Source organism: Acomys russatus, chromosome 30 (genome assembly GCF_903995435.1).
Source record: "Acomys russatus chromosome 30, mAcoRus1.1, whole genome shotgun sequence".
Lineage (NCBI taxonomy): Eukaryota > Metazoa > Chordata > Mammalia > Rodentia > Muridae > Acomys > Acomys russatus.
The window spans coordinates 1,199,862-1,216,993 of NC_067166.1; positions in this window are offsets into that span (position 1 = coordinate 1,199,862).

Genomic DNA, 17,132 nt, shown 5'->3' on the forward strand with positions numbered 1-17,132 from the left:
AATTTTTAGCAAGTACATGATGGCTAGACTTAGCATAATTGCGACTTTGATGATCAATTATTGGAAAATTCACACATGTGTAATGAGTATACATATTCTCTCTCCATACACACACACACACACACACACGTGTGTGTGCATATATATGTATATATATATATATATAATTTATTTATTTAGCATGACCATTTCCATGAAAATATTTTAAGACCTAACACACATGTTTCTAATGGGTTTGCTATACATAGTTTTTATATTTATAGCCCAATTTACTAGTGACTTACACTTCCTAGAACGTTGTCAGTAAATATCAGATGCTCAAAATGTTCTTATTGAATAAATTAGTACGTTAAATGTCCTCAAAAAACATATTTCTAAATCTTAAGATACAGTGAATATTTTGTGTCCTCATTTTTATTTGGAGGCATGCCTGGGAGACTTTGTTTTAAAAAAAAATATGCAAGTGGAAACTTGTAAGGGCATGAAGAATCCTTGTTATAAGTCTTCATTCCCTAGTCTTGTAAACTCTATCAACATAAATCCTTGTGAGCTAATCTTATTGATAATTTTTTTTTGCTGACATTGCTCTTACCATGTACAATTTTACTCACAACACTCATGTTTTCTCAGATGCACTGAATTTTTTCATCTATTTGAAAAATAATCTGCTTTATATCTTCCAAAAAGTTATCAGTGGTCACACCTGGTATCGGTACCCTGTTAAATGAGTGACATCGTCAAGTCACTTAGATTCCTCTCAGCTGTGCATTCATGCTTCCTTCCGGGTAGGTGATAATTTCTTGTGTTAGATCTTCGAATATTTTATTTGTCTTCTCATCTAGCAACCAAGATGGGCTACATATTTTCCATATAAATCTCTTATTCTTTATTCTCTGTTACTCTTCTCTGCATTTTGTTGTTTATTTTTCTATTTTGGCAAACTTTTAAAACTCTTTCTATTAATTATTTACGTTATGAAAATGTAGTTTGTCATGTTATGTTATTTTTCATCTTCTGTATAGTCTTTATTATTTTCACTAGCTTTCTTTCATAAATTACATCCTAACCACAGTTTCCCTTCCTTCCTCTCTTCTCAGTCCGGCTTCCCCACCTCCCCTCTCTCCCAGATCTACTCCTCCGCTATTTACCCTCAAAAAAGAACAGGTCTCCCAAGGATATCAATAAAACACGGCGTATTAAGCTGCAATAAGGCTAGGCATATCCCCTAATATTAAGGCTGGATAAGGCAACGCAGTAGGATAAAAATGGTCCCCAAAGCAGGCAGGCTCATAGACCACCCCGACTCCTACTGTTAGGTGCGGCTCTCTCTCGTTCCTGGGGTCGCTGGCCACCGGTCCTCAGGAACAAGGGAGCAGAAGTGACGAACCGGAGATTTGGTGTCCTATGATCATGAACAGAAATGAACTTCCTGGACCAGCTTCTGGGAGGCAGGTCAATTTTATTCAGGATGAACGAGGGAGGGTTATGTAGAACTTTGTGGAGGAGGTAGGGGTATCCGGGGTGGGTAAAAATCACTGGCGGGAGGGCGAAGGTACTGAGATGCTTCACTTATGTGGAGAAGCATTCCAGGAATTGCAGGTGCTTGATGAAGAGGAGTCTTCAAGCACAGAGTGTGGAGATCTGCGTGACGAGGGCAGAGAGGAGGAAGCCTCACCAACAAAGACAGTACTCCATTTTGTACTGAGCTCAGCGCTTTCTGGTCATGGCGGCCTGCAGGGTTTCACAAAAGTTAGGAGTCCCACAAGACCAAGTTACACAACCATAACATTTATACGGAAGACCTATCTCAGACCCAATCAGGTTCCCTCATTGTCAGATCAGGCTCTGAGAGCCCCTGTGAGCCCTGATTAGTTGGTTCCGTGGGCTCCTACAATTCTTTCTTGCCCTCTTTCACAGAGCTCTCTGAGCTCTGCCTAATGTTGGGCGGTCCATCTCTGCATCTGCTCCCATCAGTTGCTGGATGAAGCCTCTAATGATGATTATGCTGGGCTCTGGTCTATAAATATAGCAGAGTATCACCGAGAATAATTTTATTGGTTATTTTGGCCTGGCAGTTTTGCTTCTATCTCGGGGCCATCTGGCCTCTGGTTCCCGGCCCTCCAAGAAGCGACAGGGCTGGGATCCTTCTCATGACATGAGTCTCAAGCTGGACTGGTAACTGGTTGGCCACTCCCAGAAGTTTCTTAGTTGCACTGGAAGCCTCTCCTGATTACAGAAGATGGGTCTGTATCCCACGTTGCGAGGATCCGTTACTGAGGTTATCCTTGTAGATTCCTAGGAGTTTCTACCTTGCCACCAAATGCCCCCCAAGTTTAGTTGTCTCTCCCAGAAATCTCTCTCTCTCCACCCCCACTAGTTGCCTCTTGTTCCCCTACCCACCCTCTGATAGTCCACTTGCAAAATCTATTCTAGAACAGCTTTCTGTGTAGCCTTAATAGTAAATTCAACTTTGATTTAACATTTGTACTCATTTTTTATGGATAAAGATACTCTAACTCTCTCTTTTTTAATGTCATCAATTGTTCTTTGATTATATATATTTAAAGAGTGTCTATAACACAATACATTATAAGATACAACAGAACATATAAATATTTCTGTATACATTTTTATCCTTGAAGAAAGCCTTCTTGTACTTACTATCTACCCTCATATCATGTACACCTTCAGAGCTGGGGTGGAACTCAGTGGGAGAGTGCTTGCTTTACATTCACAAAGCCTCATGTTTGTTAGTAGCACACACACACACACACACACACACACACACACACACACACACACACACACACACATCACCAGCTTCCTAGAGTATACTCAGGAGAGGTTAACAGCTCCGTGATCAGTAGACTATAGCAACTAATGCTATCTGGGTACCAGAATGAAATTATTCATAAATACATCTTTGTACTTTTTGCTTTTCATGAAACTATTTATTTCCCTTTTCTTTTTTACATATACATTTATATTATTACACATATATACAATAAACTACCTACAGCAAGAAGGACCACAAACCAGTCAGGAATTATATAAATGTTACAATCATAGCATTTTGGCTATTAGTATTGGGAAACCTTGAAGAAAACATCTTTTCTATCTTGGTGAGTCTAAAATTCTGAATGTAAATCAATGTCTATCATATTTCATCTTTATCAACTTAAAACATCTATCTACACCTAAAAACATCTTAACCCATAAACAACTAAGTTTAATTGTAAAACTAAACTATTTGGTCTTCAACCCCATCAGAGACTTGAGAAGGAATAAAATTAACTACCTGAGTAGACAGGAAGTACAGGCTAGCATTTTCCAAAATGAGAACATTTCAGAGACAGCCTGAACAGCCACCCAGAATTCTCTATAATGTTGGAGCATTATCTTTAGCCTTCTGGCCCAATGTATCTGACAGATATATTTGTGAGGCAGGAACTATTGAGGACTTGCTTACCCTGTCTTGTCAGAGTTTGGCTGTTTGACTCTCCCTGCATTCAAGCTTGCCACTTTTAGACAGAATTCTGTCTGTGGCAGAAATGAAGACATTTTGTCCAGTGCTTGTTTGCCACATTTAAAGCCATCTCCATAAGGAGGTTCATCGATGCTCATCATCTTCTTTGAGGTAGGTTGTATATTGCCAGCAGTTAGCCTGTCTTATTGTCAAAGCATCTTTAAAATAATAAAAACATCTTTAAATGCCATATGCTGTACATCTCTGAGGTTTTTGAAGACCTTATCTATTTTATCTTATCTATCTATAGACTTATATCTATCTGTTAAGCCTAGGCTGTATATTCTTGTGCTAAAAATAGACTAGTACTTGAAATGACCATGATTTGACCAATTAACAATTAACTTATATTACTTAATTATCCTAAGCAGCCTGCAATAGCAGTTTCAAAGTAATGAAAGTAAACCTTGTATTACAGTTGAGTTGCATGGGTACAATACTTCATATTAGAGTAGAAATGTATATGTATATATATACATATATATAAAATGCATGTGAAGAATAGTCTTAAATTTGTATTCTATACCAATGTGTCAAAATTAAACTTATTTTTCATCAATATACAAAATTCTATACCAGTGAATTAAAAATAACCTTGTGAGTAACAATTAAGGCATTAAGTTGAGGAGTAGATTCAACAAATCTACTTTTTGTCCTTTCATCCCTGTATATTTTCTGTATCCCTGCTTATTTCTTTAAGGGGGTTTGGGTAAATTTTTGATTGCTTTCTTTTGCTACAGATGTGTATTTTCATTGGGAGTTGGTTACAGGTTATTATTGGTCTTATTTATTTTATTTTATTTATTTTTCTTTTTTATTATTAATTTATTCAAGTTACATCACAGTTGTTAGCCCATCCCTTGTATCCTCCCATTCCTCCCTCCCTCCCACTCCCCCCCATTCCCCTCCCTTATGTCTGTGACTGAGGGGGACCTCCTCTCCCTGTATATGCTCATAGGGTATCGAGTCTCTTCTTGGTGACCTATTATCCTTCCTCTGAGTGCAACCAGGCATTCCCATCCAAGGGACATGGTCAAATATGGGGCACCAGAGTTTGTGTGAAAGTCAGATCTCCTTCTCCACTTAACGGTGGAGAATGTCCTGTCCATCGGCTAGTCTGGGTAGGGGTTCGAAGTTTACTGCCTATATTTTCCTTGGCTGGTGCCATAGTTTAAGGAGGACCCCAGGGCCCAGACCTGCCTGTAGTTTTCCAGGACCCTCTGGATCCTTCTATTTCCTCATTCTCCCAGGCTTCTCACACCTAAAGTCTCAATAGGATGTCCTCCCCTCTGACCCACTTTCCTAGTAGGTATTGGTCTTAGTTAGAGAGCTTCTTTGCCTTTTTGTCAGTGAAGCCGAATGAGGTGGTGGAGAGCGTTACGCCTGACCTCACAGTCTTGCCTCTCTGCTTTCCCGTCTGTGCTCTCTTTTCCTAGTACTCATCCTCCATACTCCCCGTTTCACTGTTGCTCAGTGACCACTGTTTCCCCCCTTTTTTCCTGATTGGCCAGACATAGGCGTGAGGAAGGGCATGGTTAGTATGGGGCCCAGTGGTGTGTGGTACTAAACCCTTTCCAAAGCCACTTGAACCATGGTGGAGATGGCCAGCCTGGGAGGAGAGAGTGGAGTCCCTACACCGAGTTTGCAACTCGGTATGTTGTTGGAACCCTTCGCGGATGTGGGTAAATTAATCAGTAAATGGAAGATGTGTGAGGAATCACGAGAGTCGGTACCCTCAGGGCAACTGTGAAGCTCTGAATGCAATGAAATACTACCCTTTTCTCAAAGGAAATATAATATCAAATATAAAATAAAAAAACACAAACAAAAGAAAAAAAAAAAAAAAAAAAATCAGAAGAGAAACCACCATCACAATTCAACCACCATAATGCAGTCTGTGAAAAAAAAAAAACCCATTAAAAAAAAGAAATCTTTTTCTATTTTGGTAGCCTTAAAAGCACCTTTCCTACACAGTTTGTACTTACTTCAAGAGGTTATGTGTTTGATTCTGCTTGTGGATTCTCTGGGATGAGTTGCCATGGTAATGAAACTCTAGTGAGGGTAAGGCCAAACTATCCTGGCCTTAGTTGGTGAGAGAGGTGGTGCTTTTTCTCTTGAAACTAGGTTAGACATTGTTGGCAAGTGTGTAGTTGGTCTCTGAAGGAGAGATAAACATGTCTTTTGTTTAGATCACAAGTGGGGCTTGAGAAAAAGGCTTGTGAGAGAGCAGGTGATGTTTATCCCTTTAGAAGTTGAGCCACCATGTGGGGGAGATTGGTTATTAACCAGCTGAAAGACATCCCTGAACAAATTGTTAGAGGGAGTATAAACATGAGCCAAAAACAAGAGGTGGGGCCTTTGGAGACTTGGGATAGTTTTGGCTGTTCATCGCTCCACTTCGAGATGCTCCTAGAGAGAACCACTTGAGGTAAGGCTTCGGGGCTCCAGGCTCCGGCTGTGGTTCTGGGTTCTGCTTGCTCCAGGTTCCAACAAAAGAAATTCTGCTGATTATGCCAGGAGAAGTGTTCCTCAGAACTAATATCCTTATGGTTTCATTATTATGTTCTTTAATCTTCTTTTCCTATTGTTTAGGTTAGTTGGGTTTTAAGTGAAGTACTCTTGGCTAATAAGTTCATAATAATATATATTTACTTAAAAAATTGAGGCTACATGTCTCAGCAGAATGGCTAATGCTTCTTTCCCCCTTTCCCTCCATAAAGCCCATTTTAAAATTAGGGCTCCAATTTCTTTCCTGAGAGAGATGCTTTAGGGGCTACTCAAAGATCATGAGAACCTTTTGACATCTTGTCCCTTCTTCCAAATATAGCTGTGGTTTCTGACATAGTCTTTCACGTATCTAAATTGGGAGATATTAATAAGATACAACACATCTTCCTCCTTTTCCTAAATACCACATTAAACTCCTGCAAAAGCTAATTTGGTTAAAATTATATTAGATAATAAAGGGAAAACATAGTCAAAATGTCAAATACATTACTGTCTTAGTCTCCCTTAAAGATTTTATAAACCACTTTGTTGCTGCCTTTGTCTGAAATCCTGCCCAGCTTTCTCAAGTTACATAAAGTTTACAAATATTAAGCTAAATAGCCAAGTAATATTCTAATCACCTCATTATACATAACTATTCTCTTGTTATTAGACAATGATCTGTCAGCTATTTTTATATCAATTCATGTTGTAGTAAAATACTTTTGAAATAAATTATTGCATTCTAGATTCTTCCTTGGTGTTACCTGAACCATAGTGTGTGTGTGTGCGTGTGTGTGTGTGTGTGTGTGTGTGTATGCATGCATGTGTGTGTGTGCGTACATGCATATAACATAGTGTTCATGGACTAGCACTCTGTAGACACTTATCCATTTATTCTCTGTGCTTTGTCCTGATATGACTCTCTGTATTTACTACTGTCTACTGAAAATGACTATCCTCTGATGAGGGTTGAGAGCTGCACTAATCTATGGGTATTAGGGTAAGAGTATTTAGAAGGCATTTTGATACTATGACCATTTAGCAAAAGAATGGAAGTAGGTGTTCCTCTGGTACCTATAATCTCCCCAGACACAAATTCTTGCCCAGTTTTGCAGTACTAGGCATGAGTTTCCTCTAGTTCAGTGGATATTATCCAATTAGAAAGTAATTGGTTACCCCCATAATATTGTGCCTCTATAGCACCAATGATCAGGTCTTGCCTGGCCAGGCAGTGTTGTAGCTTTCAAAGCTCAGAACGGGCAAACTGTCCATGACTTTTCTACAGTGGCATCTTGCATAGTTCCTTCTGGTACTCTGAAAGCTAGTCAGCAGGGAGGACACTCGTAGGCCAGTGTGAACTTGAATTCTCCATGGTTTTTGATCTAAGTGTATCATGTTTTCAGTAATAGGGTCTTTTCATCAAGTTGTTGTAAGAAACCAAGAGCAATAGCCTTTACTGTTTGGCTAGGACCCCACTGACCAACAACTTAAAGGGAGGTATACCAGCCCTGGCACTGGGACTTTTGTTTAATAATTTATGACTTCTTGAAGGAGCATTATCTTTCCAGGAAGGTTACCTCCATTCAATCACATTTTGTGTAGTTTTTAGTACGCTTATAAAATAGGTTCCTTTGTTATTTCTTCTTTACTTAATGGCCTTAGCAAATTTATTGCCACTTATACCAATGACCCAGAATGCTTTCTGAGATGTAAATTTAGTATGATAGGCTCTTGTGATGAGATATTCAAATGACTATGGAATATGTTCAACCATATATACATAGCATTTAATCAAACTAAGTACAGTTGTTTTTTACTTTTTATAAGATTTATTTTTATTTTTAAGTTATGGGTATATATGTGTCTGTGTGTGAGTCTCTGCACAAATAAGTACTGGTGACAACAGAGTCCAGAAGAGGCCACCCAATGCCCTGGAGTGGAGTTGCAGGTGGTTATGAACCCATGTCTTATGCAAGAACAGCACATCTTTTAACTGTTGAGCCATTCCTCAAAACCCAGTAAGTCCATCTTTGCATCGCCAAATTTAATCTTGTGGACAATTTGGTCTGAGATCCTTTCTTAAATCTGCTACCTACAGTGTGAGTGTTACATGTGCCTATAATTATTATCGAGACATGGTAAGGAAAATGGGCTAAGTTATTTAGTATTAAAGAAAAGTGAGGAAACAAGATTTTTATGAGCTGGCTAAACAAGACTCAACCTTAGGACCACTTTGTGTTAAGTAACACCTCTTGGCAGGTCACTGTATTCAAGAATGCTTCGGTCTTGTAGCATCTTTTATAAAGACTCTGACTATAGATAACACTCTGAGTACCAATTCTTTAAATCAAAGAACTTTCAAGTTCAGTTGTGCTGTTGGTACTTGAAATGTTTCAGCAGTTACAGGTGAGATGAAATGTAAGGACCATTTATGAAAAAAATAGCTCTTGTTATTTTTTTTTGTCACGCTGAGGAAGAAATTTTAAGTTTGCTCCATTTACACAATTTACTGTGCGATCTTGTCTGAACTCCAGTTGGCCTCATCTTACACCAAATGGGCTATATAGGAAAGCGGCAAAATAATTTCAAATAAACATCTCCTAAAATGCATTTTTAACCTTGGATCTGGAGATCTATAAAAGAATTCTTTTTTCAGTACTTTGATAACATGGAGAGAATTCCTCACAGCTGAAAATTATGGTATTTAAAGGGTTCAAGATGTCTTTCCAGGTTTTGAGTTGGCAGCCAGCCAGCATCTGAATGGCTGCACTTTAAGAGCCCATCTTGCTTCCACATCCTTAGGTTTTGTTCCATTTTTAACATCAGTGCTCACTCCCAGAAAACATTTAATATATTCCTTAAAGCTCGTTCATTTTTTTTTCTATTGCTGTAGACACAAATTTTGCCTTTAAAACCAAGTCAGTGACATAACAAATCTCCAGGACCCTGACCATCTTTAAATGTATAAACATAAACATGTTGGCTTGGTTCCTTATAAAACTTAAATAAATGTTTACATAAGAATCTTAGTCTAGATCATTATTTTCAGATCAACTTCTAAGCTGGTTTGTAGCAAACACAGCTTTGTTTGTGTGTGCATGCGTGTATGTGGCTTACTAAACAATCTCAGTGGTTTGAAGCATTTGAGCTAAATGTAATTTAAATACTTTTTGAATTCTACCCCATAACCATCGATTGACCACATAATGGGGGACTTCCAAACCCCATTATTTTGGACAGTGCTCTAGGACCCATTGTGTGAACAGAATGTGGCAATACCCTGCTCAGGATAGGATTCCACTGGGTAACCACAGGATAGAGTGAACAGAAAAGACTACGAGGGGTTTAGAATAAAATGAAGGAAGAGGCATTCATACAGTTCAGAAAAAAAAATAGAAGCACAGGTGATTTTTATTTTACCTGCAGCCTATGTGTTGAGGAACCCAAACCGCTGTTTGTTTCTTTGACTGCCCCCGAGTTTTATTGGCTGTGAATGAGCTTGCCTCAGGGCGTGTGTAGGAGCCTGTCTCCGCACTATTTATACAAGCATTTCAGTAGTAATAATAACAACAATAACAACAGCAATAACGACAGCAGCGGCAGTAGTAGCAGCAGCAGTACTAAAAACAGTAGTAGTAGGAGGAGAGTGTGTGTTATAGCCTTGTATAAGTAACCACAGAGAGTCAGAGGTAAGTGAGGGTTTCTCATCTAAAAGTAAAGGAAAGATAAAGTGATAAGAATAGACGTTGTATCAGGTGCTCGGGAAAAGACCCAGATTGCCTTTCTCCGTTGGAAGTTGAGGTTAGGTATTAGGAACACACGTTCTAAAGGATTCAGTCGCTTGCCTTGCGTTGGGTTTCACTTGCCTTTGCACATGATGTCTCACTCCAGCTGGAGCAGAGCAGGACTTACTTTTCATCTGTTAGGTTTTTACTTGGCCTTCCATTTGTGTAAAATTCCCTCTTTCCTTAACCATAAAATTGGGTTTAGTCCCTCTTAAATTCCCCTTCAGCTACTGACTCTGTACCAGCACATGTTTTATTAATGTGGAACACCTTTGCCATTGTTGACGTGTCTTCCTGCCCCAGTTATTGTATATGTTTATAATTTATCCTATATCTCACACTTAACAGGGAGCATAAAGTTTCTCTTGTTTTTTTTTTTCTTATCTCATTTTTATTATGTAGTGAAATAATTTCCCCGTAGTTAGGAATATTTAACTATGTTATTATGTTCAGTAATTCAGCCAGACATCTTATTTCTCTGCTGACATTTTGGATAAGGCAGGTTTTTGTTGTATAAGGACCCACACTGCAACATTTTCAGTAGCTTTTTTGTCAATACCGAGAGGGCTGTTCCCTTGTTAAGTCATTCACCAACCTAGGACGCTTCACAGGGAAATGTTCTCACCTCAGCAGAGATTCAGCTCCTTCCATAATACTTAATGCAACTTGGTGTTATTTATTTCTTTGTTTTATCTGTATGCTTTGAGCACAGAATGAAACTTTGAGAGCACAGATACTGGTTTGTTTGGTGTTATTCATTGTACATTGTAAAACACTTATATTAACACATGGAAAACAATTGATAAGTTTTGGAATAAAAGTATACCAAAGCCATCTAAGGCATATTTGCAAACTATTTAGAGTAGTGAGTAATTAAAGTAACAACTTACTAGCAAGTCTGCGACGGTGTCAGTTTAAAAATCATCTAGTCCAATGTACAGATTAGTTTAGACTATGGCTTGCATTACATTTTAGCTCTAACAATGAACCTAGGCAAGGTGTACATTCATTTTGTGCTGGGTTTCTCTACTTATATAATGAGATGATTAATAGCAACCTGTGATGCTAACTGCTAGGCCGGAAGTTATAATTCTCGTTAAGACCCTAGAGGCGATGTATGAGTGCATAAAAGTCTTGATGGTAATTGTGTTCCAAGAAGGGTCACTATGGCCCTCTTTGTTGTTGTTTTTCCATCTGAAACACGGGTTAAAGCTACCCGGCCTTCAGCAACACACCTGAGTACCTACAATTAGAGCTTATGGGAGAAAGCTTGTGAGTAGAATACCCATCATCCTCTAGGTCCTGTGCTAAGGTTAGCAAAGCTGCACATATGTAACATTTGGCCTCTGGTTATTTTCTTTCTAACCAGTTTGCTTCTCAAATCTCTAGAATGTCAGTTGAGGAGTTAAATCAACATTATCCTTTGCCTTTGTCACTTTTGTCACTTTGAAACATAAGGAAGGTCTCTTTTTGGGTGCTTTCCAAAGATTTATCAAAGTGTAAATCTTCCTTTTGGTTTTTCTGAAGCAGGTCCCAAAGCTAACCCAAGGCCAGAATTCATTCAAGATGCTCTGGGCTCTTTTTGAGCATTAGTTTAATTCCCACCAGTTGCACAGAGTCTAGGACTAGTAGCTGTTGAGCTCGCTGGTAGCTTGGCAGTGTTATTTTCAGTTTTATTAGGCTTACCATTTTGCTGAAGGCTTCACAGGCTCATTTTCAGATTTTTAATCAAGAACAAGTTTAATGATTGAAGGTAATTATCTCCAGATTAGAAAGGCTTTAAAAATTTTATCAGCATTCCAAAATTTAACAAATAGCCCTCTGATAATCTAATTAAAATCCAACTTTTCCTGCCAGACTAGTTCAAGCCAGACACACATTCAACCTCTTGTAGGAAATCATTATCCATTTAAACCGTTTCTGACAAGTCAGACATAAAAGTTGACTGGCGTTAATATTCTGATGGTTCTTTAGAGGTGGGAAAAGTACAACATGGGCTGCCTTCTTACTGTTTTCGTAAATGTGGGATGAATAGCCCATTGGCTGTAGACTACCCAGTGTAGAGAGCACATAGAATTATGCCCAGCAGCAAATCAGAATCAGCTGCTCTGTGTCATAATGAAAGGCTTTTCACTTTCCATTGGATTTGCACCTTAAATGGTAATTAAGCTTAGGGACTGTATTGTAAAGGAATTCAGTCTAGTTTGAACTATGGAACTTTGATGGATAATGAAACACAAACAGAAAGTCAAACACCATTCTCGGGAACTGTTTATATAAGCTGGGGGCAATGTTACTTTTTATGGCTCTGAAAATAATTTGGACGTCTTAACTAAGCCTTATTTACTCAAGGATGCACCTTGGCCTGTTAGTTAGCCAGCTGATGTTTTAGAGCAAACTAGAACTTCGGGTTCTAACAATGGGAATTGACTGCTACCAAGTAGTCGCACAGGTCTTAAGACTCTGGGAGCATAGTTGGTCAGATAACGTACGACACTGTTTTCATTTTGGGTTGTTATCCAGAATTTTACTTTTTGCCCTTCTTACTTCTCCAAGGGGATTTGTTGTCAGAATTGAAAGCGGAGGAGTCTGAGACGATAGTAGCTTGAAGAGAGACAGCATGAGGTTTGAGACCTCATTCGCTTTCTGATTTATGCGCTTCCAATTATCAATGGGTGGGAGTTTTGTCTAAAAAGCTGGGCCTGAGGTTCTCCTTTGTTCTCCAGTGTCTACTGCGGTTTACGTCTTAAATAGGATGCAAATGTGATTTACAGTTCACGGCTTGGAGCAGTTACAGAAAATTGGGCTTTACAAGGCGATGCAAACGAGCAGGGAAGGGCCACGCGTGAGCATCATGTTCCTGTGGGTGACAAAGGAATACCCCAGTGTGGCTTATGGGAAGACTGGAGAGTAAACAACATGTGAAAGGTTGTTTCACTCAAAGAACATGGCTTTCTTCCCTGCGGTCTGGGAGAATGGGGCTAAATCTCTTAAAACTGTTTAGAGAGCTGTTAGCGTAGCATTTCCATGTGGTTGGGAAAAGAACATACACAATAGCAGCGCGTTTCCGTTGGGCGCAGCTGATCCTAGCAGGCACCTGACTTACTACAGGCACCCACTCACTACCCTTCCACCTAGCCGCACCAGGGAAGCCTCTGCGTTAGCATTTTGGATGCTTTGGTTTCCTGAGGACGCTTGACAAACCTAAGGACCATGGCAATGTAAACAACAATCGTGCCGGTGGAGTAGCCTGGAAAGTGCAACGTTCTTATGGAGTCAGCTTGGCCAAATCAAAATTCCTACAGATACGTAATGGCAGCAAATCAAATTAGTTGCATAATTTATTCAGTCAATCAACAAATCTTCTCTGAGCATTTTTTCCATGACCCATTTTCGACTTTAAGAGCAGCATGGTTTGAGGGAAAGAATTGAATTTTAGTTTTGTCTACATTTGTGTGAGTCTTATGGCAACAACACAAGCACATTGAAGTTTCTAGTGTTTAAAACCTGTCTTGAACAACCCTAAGAACAACACCTGAGACTAACTTCAGGTTTTATACACGTGTGCACATACATGCACCCGTACCCTTTCCACACAAGAATGCACACACACACACACACACACACACACACACAAGTTAATTAAATAAAACTCATTTCAATACGTTCAAATGGCACTTTTCTTTGAAAACATTTGTACGAATACAGAACATCCATTTTGCCTGTAAAATGAGATAATTGAATTATTGTTGTCTACCAGTGAGTGGTTGTATTTCAGATGCCAAAAGCACTATTTTATCTTTATGGAAACAATGAAAAATATTTAGCATCTCTGACTTTTGTATGTTTTCCTAAAATCATACACTCTTGAGAGAGTTGCTGTAAAGATGTTTATGCATCTGGGTCTCCTCCACGAAGTGAGGGCCACAAAGAATTTTCACATTGAATGGCTGTAGTTTCTGGAAACGGTCCTCGTGGAGTAGCTTTTCCGGCTAAGAATAGCACAGTGTTTAATGGCGGTGTGTAAGTTTACTGATGGCATTCCTGCCGAGGGTGCCAGCTGGGCGCCTATAGAACAGCGGTTTTCAACTTGAGGGCTGTGACTGCTTGGTGATTGGCTGACTTGTTTACAGGGGTTGCGTATCAGATACTTACATTACGACTCGCCATCATAGCAAAATTACAGCTGTAAAGCGGCAATGAAATAATTCTACGGTTGGGGGTGTCACCGCAACGTGGGGGGACTATATTGAAGGATGGCGGCCTTAGGAAGATTAAGGACCACTGAACCCAGCCCCTCTGCTCCCTCTCATGGATATTACTAGGGACCCAGTGACCTCCAGATGCAGTTCTCAGTATTCAAATGGCGAATGTGATAATATGCAGACGGCGCCCGGTCGTCATCACTGTTTAAAGAACTCAAGAAGGAACTGCAGTTTTGAGCTCACTCTTCATGCCAGGTCTTCTAGGGTCAGTGTGCACCAAGAGAAATTCCTTCCAGGAAACTTCTGCGGCATCAGGGAGCAGCTGGAGCAGGCTTTTAGGAACAAAAAAGGAGGGACAGGGGTTAAGTTATTTCTATTCTACAGTCTGTCTCTTTACTGACTGTACCTTTCGCTATGTGTAGTCTTCTTTTACTTTTTATTTATTTATTTATTTATTTGCGTAGTCTTTTATTACATAATCTCATTGCTCTTATCCATCAGCCACAAGATTACTATTCAGAAAGTTGTTTATGCCAAGACCTTGACTGTTCTAATTATTTCAGAAAGACACTTCTTTTTATGTTAAGCTATTTAATACACTAAATTTACTTTTATACAGTATTCATCACCTGCGTCAGGTGCATGGAATATAAGGGCCCATCCACCACCCCAGCTCAGTTTCTCTTGTTCTCTCTCTCTCTCTCTCTCTCTCTCTCTCTCTCTCTCTCTCTCTTTATCTCTGCTCTCCCTCTGTCCCCATGTTTTCTCCCTCTGTCCTTCTCTGCCCTCGTTGCTCTATCTTTGCTTGCCTGCCTGTCTAGATGACCAATGGCTTGCCCTAACTCCTCTCTCTTTCTCCTCCCTCAAATAAACCTCTCTTATACACACACATACATACACACACACACACACACACACACACACACACACACACACACACAGAAAAAAGAAAAAAAGAAAAGAAAACACAATAGACGCAATAGATGCCTTTCCCTTCAGTTCACCCCTCCTGCGGCTCTCTACCTAATTGTGAGAATAGGCTTGGTCAATGCGAAGTAGGCTTGATAAATGCTCCTGCGGGAAAGTCATCCTCCTTTCTGAGATATGAGACCTGAGACCACCACACAATGAAGTCTCAGACAGTCTTCAGGAAAGCAGGCAGTTACACGAGACAGCGACCAGCCATCCGGTACTGCCCGCTAAGCAGCCCAGTTCAGATTATCCACAGCAACACACCAGCTACATTTAATGTCTTGTCTTCTTGTTTATTTGTTTGGTGTTTGGGTGTGTTTGTTTGTTTTTGACACTGCTTTTGGGGTTTGCTTTGTAAAAATAGTGATGTCAACAAAATAATGACTTTCAACTTTGATCTCTCCTTTTAAATCTCTTAAGTTTTCTAAAAGTAATGTAATTAGAGTGGCCTTTTATAACCAAAACATGATCTTATGTTATGAGAAGAAAGATACAAACAGGAAAAATAAAAACATTTGAGCAAAAACAAAGAAAATTGCATTGTGTTCGTATGAGTTGCCCCACAGTCAGCAGCTTCCGTTCTAGAAGCACTTCAGTGCTGCTGTCTGCGGGAATGGTTTTTTCTTTTTCTTTTTAATTATGTTCCTAAGATTTTAGTATCATAGCCTATGTGCTTTTGCTTTTTCCTTCTAGCTTCCAACACAAAATCAGTTCCAACCCCACTTAACAGTATTGTGACAATGACCGTTAGTCAAAAGTGACTAGTTAACTTCCTTTTGCAAACACATTTCTTCATTTCTCCTCTCTCTCTCTCTCTTTCTCTCTCTCTCTCTGTGTCTCTCTCTGAGAGTTTTTATATGTATGTATGTTCATATATGCATGCACATATTGTGCATGCATGTTGAGGCCAGAGGTTTAGTGGGTTTCTTTCTCTATTGTGCTCCACCTTGTATGTTAAGACAGAGTCCCTCACTTGACCCCATCTCCACATCCCAAGGCTGAGATTACAGGCAGGCTGCCATGCCCACCGGTCACTTACATGGAGCCTGGAGGTCCAATTCTCATTCTTATGCTTTCATGGCAAGTACTTTACCATGTAGCAATCTTCCTAGACATTCTGCAGCCATTTTAGAATAAATTGAAGTAATTTTTTGGTTTACTTTTAAAAAAATTATCTATCAGTGTTAAATATGTATTTGATAGAAATAATCTGCTTTCCAGGTGTGATCATGCATGACGTTAATCCTAGTACTTGAGGGTCAGAGGCAATGAACCTCCTCCTCCCTTTATCCCTTTTCAGTGGTTGAGAAGGGTTGCTGTGCAAACATGTGAACATCAATCAGATTTGTAGATCTTACAGTGGAAGTACAGAGCAATTCCTGAAAGTTGTTTCCCGACCTCCTTATGCAGTCCAGGACATGCTCACACACATCTGTTCTCACACATATCACTGCAACTGTCATACATGTGCATGTAAGAGCAGACTAACAATTAATATAATGATGATGATGATGATGATGATGATGCCAGGGATGTATCAGGGAAAGAAGGCACACATCTTATGTGTTGATGATAGAAATGTAAATGAGTCCAGCCACTATAGAAATCAGAATGGAGGGTCCCCACATCCTCAAATAGGACTTCCATGTGATTCAGCCATTGTACTTTTATGTACATCCCCCCAAGAATCAAAGCCAGCTTCTGATAAAAATATCTACATGCCTGTGTTTGTCATGTGATCACAATAACTAACTTTGGGAATATATATATACATATATATATATATGTATATATATATATATACACATACATATATCTATGTATATATATATTAATTATACTGAGTCATGAAGAAAAATGTAATTATATAATTTTTCAGGATGGTTGGTAGAGTTACTAAAAAAAGAATGGTAAGCATTTTCATTGACAATTTTTCTTTCACTTTTGAGATTATATAATATAATTACATCAATCCTCCCTTTCCATTCCTCCCTCCAAACTCTCCCATATACCAATTCTTGCCCTTTTTCAAATTCCCAGAATAATCCCTAGCTATATTCTAAATATTTGACCTTATGCTTACAGATAAGTGTAGTCCTCACCCCTCACCAAGGAAACTTCACTTCTCAACAGATAGTAGGCATTTTTAATATG